This window comes from Ictidomys tridecemlineatus, unplaced genomic scaffold, assembly GCF_052094955.1.
Source record: "Ictidomys tridecemlineatus isolate mIctTri1 unplaced genomic scaffold, mIctTri1.hap1 Scaffold_450, whole genome shotgun sequence".
NCBI classification, from domain to species: domain Eukaryota; kingdom Metazoa; phylum Chordata; class Mammalia; order Rodentia; family Sciuridae; genus Ictidomys; species Ictidomys tridecemlineatus.
The window spans coordinates 130001-136482 of record NW_027522914.1 but is presented as its reverse complement, the minus strand read 5'-3'; positions in this window follow the sequence as shown (position 1 = coordinate 136482).

Here is a 6482-nt window from a genome sequence, read left to right as displayed (position 1 = left end):
TTGTAGGCATTTATTTTAATTAGATAACTTCCCCCCCCCAAAGTAAAATATTTATGTATTTGCATTTGGTAGCATATAACAAAACATACTGAAGTTGCCTCACTTATATTCTTATTTTTTCCACTTTGTGCCATCTCTCTCCATTTTTGCCAATCAGTTTTGTTTTCAAGGCAATTATTACATTTTTCTTTTCTTTTTAATATAAGCATTATTGGGCTGGGGATATTTTTCAGTGGTAGAGTGCTTGCCTAGCATGCATGAGGCTCTTGTGTTTGATCTCTATTACCCCCACACACACACACACACACAAATGCAGGTTAAAATTAAATATATACATAAAATGTTGCATATGCATAATTGCTATTAAACCAGTATATATTTTATAATATAAAAGATAGTATAATGTGTATACTATGTGCACCTTGATAAATGATTCCTCTACTAAATATTGACCATTCTTTTATAAAGCTGTATAGAGATCTTCCACATTCTTTCTAATAGCCTCATATTAGTTATAGTATTCCTTTATCTATCTGGATCTTAATTCATTCATTTTGTCCCTTTCTGATGAACATTTGGGTTGCTTCTAAACTTAGCATTACTAGTAATGCTACAATGTGTATAAATTATTTTGCTTTTCCTGTTGCTTTGAAGTTGTATTTCTAAGTAATTTTTGACTCCTGTTTTAAGATTTAGGAGATATTTGCATCCTAATTAGATTGGAAGGAAGTAAATCATTCCTATACTACCTAGTATTTGTTTAATGAAATAAATGTGAAGTAGCCAATATGAATTATTTTGATTGTATCTCATATATCTAAATCTCATCTATCCTTTGGGCATCAACTCTTTAGTCTGACTTAAGTTGAAACTCAAAAGAATGTTTTGCCAACAATGATTTCCAGAGAAGTGTCAAAATTACATCTTTATCTGCATCTAGAAATATCTAGACACCTTCTCTGTAGTTAATAATTTAGAATGACTAATTTCAAGTATCATTATGAGTTGTAGCTTAAGTATTTAGTTCATTACCAACTATATGCTTAAATTTCAATAAATACTGAAGTCATAGATATTTGCAAAATTAATATTAACAATATGTGTAGAGTCACTAAAAGTTTGCAGGTGCCATGAAACAATGAAGATATAATAAATAAACAGATGCATAGATAGATAGATAGATAGATAGATAGATAGATAGATAGATAGATAGATATTTTAGGCAAACTCAGCATTTCCCTTCATGAAATTTGCTAAATATCCCTCAGGTGCGTGATCTGTTCTATGACATGAGACACAGGTTGAGCTTCCTTTGGAAATTATTTATGAATTTCTATTTCAGCTCAAAATCTTGTCAGTTGACTTAAAGCAAAGACTATCACAGACTCTATAAATAAAAAGGAAGAGAAGGGATAGTATGTGTCTTTTTGTAAGTCTTGAACATACGTTGCTTCAGCAATCTCAAAAGCCTGTTGTGTCATCAAGCATCTCTTTAAAAAAATTTTTTTTTTGTCTCTTGTAGATGGTCACAATACCTTCATTTTGTTTATTTATTTTTGTGTGGTGCTGAGGATCAAACTCAGTTCCTCACACATGTGAGGCAAATGTTCTACTACTGAGTGACAACCCCAATCTCTCAAGTGTGTCTTTATAATAGTGATTTCCAGGACCTTTGTGGCCAGGTCTATATGTATCATTGCTTTTGTGTACAATTTAAAATTTGAAACACTGTTTACTGTTGTACAGAACATGAAGGTTTAGTAACCTCCTCTTAGAAGTAGAGATACAAATAAATCAGCTCTCTGTGTTTGAAAAGTCTAAAGTGCAGTTGTTTGCTTCAGCTTGTCAATGGATACTTATGATGTGAGCATAATCCTATAACGGTTATAGCAGTGAAATACATCCTGTGCAGATAGCTAGTAAAGGAGCTCACAGGCATTAATGCCAGTGGAATTTTAATGCTCCAGAGATGGGAAACATGGCACTTTCTCTGGTTAGTGCTGTTCTTACTGACCACAGTAAAAATGAGAGAATAAAATCAGTTTTAAATACTGTAGCACAGTCGGGTCTGTATACTTAACCAACAGCAGACACCAGTTTCTACTGTTGTCTTGTTTTAATCTCTTGGTTTAATTAACTGCAGAGTAATGATGTATAACTAGTAAGATATTAGTTATTGCTTAAAAAATCTCTTAAATGAAGTAAAAGCTGACAGATTCTGATTCTGAGTTTCACCTTGTTATGATCCGTATTTTATTTGTGATCCGTGCCTGGTACATTCTGTCCCTTCTCATGATGAGTGAAAGTTTGTAATAGAGTAAGACTTCCACACATACCTCTGCTCTACGAGATGAATTGTGAATGTGAATACATTTCCAGTTTGTAAAGAATCACCTTGTGCTTACTTTTTCCTAGAATGCAAACAAAATGAAGCTAAGTTTTATGTATTTAGACTCACAGGATTTATGTTTTAGAAGAACTTTGGGGATTGCATGAAGAATAGTATAGTTTCAACATTGACATTTTTAAACATTAAGTTTGTATTATTTGTGTAAGCTTAATTCAGATTAAGTTCAAACAAATCATGAATTACTGTGTTTGACATCTACAGAGTACCTCTTTATGTCCTACCAGAATAAGAAAAGGTTATGTAGAAAAGAAATCGATGGATCTTTTATTTATTTATTTTTAAATAAGGAAGAAGTTGAGGCAATATTTTTGCTAGAGGTTTTTGATGTTAAGATGATTTTGCATAGTTTTTGTGGCTGGGAAAGTTGAGAATTAAGTAAGAAATTCATATTAGTTTATATTTACCTATAACAAGGCTACTTCTAAAAAACTATTGAGAGGAAAAAATATAACAAACCTCATAAGAGTAAAAATAGTAATAATCATGGGCTAAAGTCAGGGTATAGCCATACCAGAAAATATCCTATAAGGATAGCAAGTAATATTAAAACATGCTATAAAGATGATCTTCTGAAAGCCAAAGCTAAAAGACAAAAAGATTGTGCTATATATTTGCCTTTATATAGCACAAATATAAGAAAAGCTCTTCAATTTTTTTATATAATAAAAAGGAATCATATGAGCTCACTAGTATTGATGATGTAGAGAAGTAATTCTAAAATTATCATTAATAAGTCTCTGAAGTATGAATATCTGTGCCATTAATTAAATGGAGAAATATATGCCCTAGATATTAGCTATTTAGTTAGAAAGTTTGATGTGGTATGAAAATTGAAGATCTTCCCTTATATCCGTATTTAAATGTAATGAACTCCAGTATGCACAAGGTATACAGTATGCTGTGCATGTGTGCTTACCTGTCCTTCCACTCATATACACAAACATATTTTTAAAAATCAGGCAATGGTGATCTTGCCAGATGGTTGAACAGCCATTTCATGGAAGCTCCTAAATTTTGTACCACAAAAATAAAAATGTTGGTTCATATCACAGAATTTTTAATGCCAACTATAGATTATATATTTATATAAAATGCTGTGTGGGTTATATTTATTAGTAAATCTACTGTTTCCATACACGTGCACTCTTGAGTTGAACTTTACTGAGATGGGTCAACCAGGACATGAACTGTTAAGTACAACCCAGAGACAGATAAACAGGTCCACCCCTGGGACACTGAGTGCTGAAAAGCTTTGATGTCATTAGCATTTGGTGACAATCCTAAGAGTAGTCAATAGGTCTTGGGCTGACTTTTGAAAAAACATAAATGTTTGGAAAGGAATTCATTTTTGCTCATTGAATTTATTATCTGAAAACTTATGACTTTTTAAAATTAGCAACTATGTGAATTTATAGAAAAGATATAAAGTAGAGAGTAAGAATCCTGTAGTCCCACTAACTGCCAAGGTCTCGGCTTGGCACCAGAATTACGAGCCACCACACAGCTTTGTAGGTTCAAACAGCAATTCTTTATTCCCGCTCTCACACCGCCTCCACACAGGTCTAGGGGCAATCGCGTTCTGCCGTCTGCCCGCACAATTCACCTACTCCACGAGGCTATCTCCCAATCCCATTTTAATCTCAGGAGAACTCAACGGGAACAAGCAGCAGGAACACCCTAATCCCAGCAATAATCTTCAATCTCCAACTTCCCTAAAACCCATTGTCTTAAACTGGCAACGCCTTAAACTCAAGGAGCCGGTTACTTCCTCAAACCTGATCAGCTCTAAACCCGGATCCGCCTTGGTCCTTGAGCAAGGTCACCTTATTAAAGCATGCATGCAATGTCCCATCGAATGTCCTCTAAGCAGCATGGGGTATGCTTGGCAAGGAAATTTCGATGTGTCATTCCTACTTGACAATGGCCCTCAGCAACTAACCACAGCATGCTGTGTGTTCTCTGTTGTCTTCTACTTTTTAGATGTATATTGAATAATTATAATCATGTACATATGCATGATTTTTCTTTTCATTTACCATTTTCCTACATCTTTACAAAGTTTTCTACTTTAATGGCTGCAAAACATTGAGTCAGATAGATGACTCATAATTTATTCATTGAATTGTTGGGCAGAAAGAAATACAAATTGGCAGAATATATTTTTCACTTTTATAAAAATCCCAGGGAGGATTTAAAAAATCTTGTCTAGCCATTTTATTGGGAAAAGTTCCCAAAATGTAATTACTGAGTCAAAGAATGTAAGCTTTTTAAGGCCACTTTTACATACTTTGTTCACCCTATAGTTTTTGCCAATTTGTGCTTCAACTAGCAAGGCATGAAGCTTCTTTTCTAACTAGGTAATGTGCTTTAAAAGGGAGGCAGTTTTATTCTTTTTAAGCCATAATTTTTATTAGATAAATAAAACAGTGCCATAGCAAGATCATAATACAATGTAAATTATTAATATATAAATGCTTTTTATATGCTATCAAACATTTAAGTTGGTAAACTTGCCCATAATAATATTGATTAGTATTAATTTGCCTAATTTATTTTTAATATATTGAGAAAGATCAACAGCTTAATCAGTTAATATCTGAATTATCACAATTTTTGAACTAATGCACTTTAAATGCATTTGATTATAACCTAAACTTGTAGTAAAATTCTATTTGTTGTGCCTACCTTTAATTTCTTTAAATATTTAAAAAAACCTGCTTGTAATAATTATATTATGCAATTTAACAATGATTTCACTGTTTCTAGGAGTGAAGCAAAAGAATGGAATATATTTATAGTTCATTTTAAACTAGCAAAGTCTTAAGACATTAATTTAATTCAATTTTATATTGACAAAATGTTGTTCTAAGTTTATGACTTAATGACTTATAAGTCATGATTCCAGATTCAGAGGGGTTGTATTGATGGCCTAATTGAATAAGTAGTAGGGGTGCTGCTTAATGTATCACAATATATTTGGATTTTACTCATAATTTAGATGCACGATTTTAAGTTAACAATATTATTTAGAAAATATACTGTATTCAAAATTGAAAAAGAGAAAATTAAATTGATATTATTTTTCATATTAATAATGTAAAGAATTATAGTTATGATTTATAATATGTTACATGTTATATTATTCCCTGGACACTAAGCCACCTAAATTCAGAGACAGTAAGGGAAAAGTAAGTAATAAAATTAGCAATTATAGTAATAATGTTGCCTCCAAAGTTATTTAGAGACAGATAATTTCATGGCTGCTTGCCTTTTAGCAAAAGCTAATAGAAATTCCTAACTCCATTTTTCCTTTATGTTTTTCTGTTTCTCCGGAAGTTTCTGAAATTTCAAAATTTATGGAGCAGTCATGTTTGAAAGCAAAATGAACAAAAACCACACTTTTACATATCAAGCTTTCTTCTTCAACAGTATTTTTTTGTTCTTTTTGAATTTTGCCATGCTACGGATACTTAAAACAAACTTACATTTAGAGGGGAAGAAATAGAAGGTCTAAAATCTAAAATGGTTTATGAACAGATGTTATAAGAAATAGAAAAATCTCAACAGGTTGATAACCCTGGTCCTAACATGGTTCATGGAATGCCGTGGATCAGCAATGTCATACTAAAAGAGAGCAAAGGAAACGGACCCTTCATCACTGATTTGAAAATTTGTTTTCAAATAATTCTCAGATTCTTTACAATTATGTATGGAACAATATGTCTACACAACCTTCATCGAAAAGTTAAAAAGTTGGACAGGCAAATTCTCTTTTGAATAGTCCAAATAAATAGTTACTATTTGGAGAGAACACATCACGGCAGTGTGCAGCTCTGGTCAACAAAATTTGGTCAACAAAAATGGTCGTGATCAAGAATAAGTCTATTGCAAAGGCTGTCATAAAGTAGAATCACAGAGACAGCATCTCTTCCTATTCTCATGATTCCTTAATCTCTGTCTCTTGTGCTAAAATGTGCTCCTTGTGTATACATTTTAGAAGATCTAGTTACATAAGAAAGCATTTTAATTTTAATTCATTATTAGAAGCATATAGGGTGGCAGCTTTGATAGT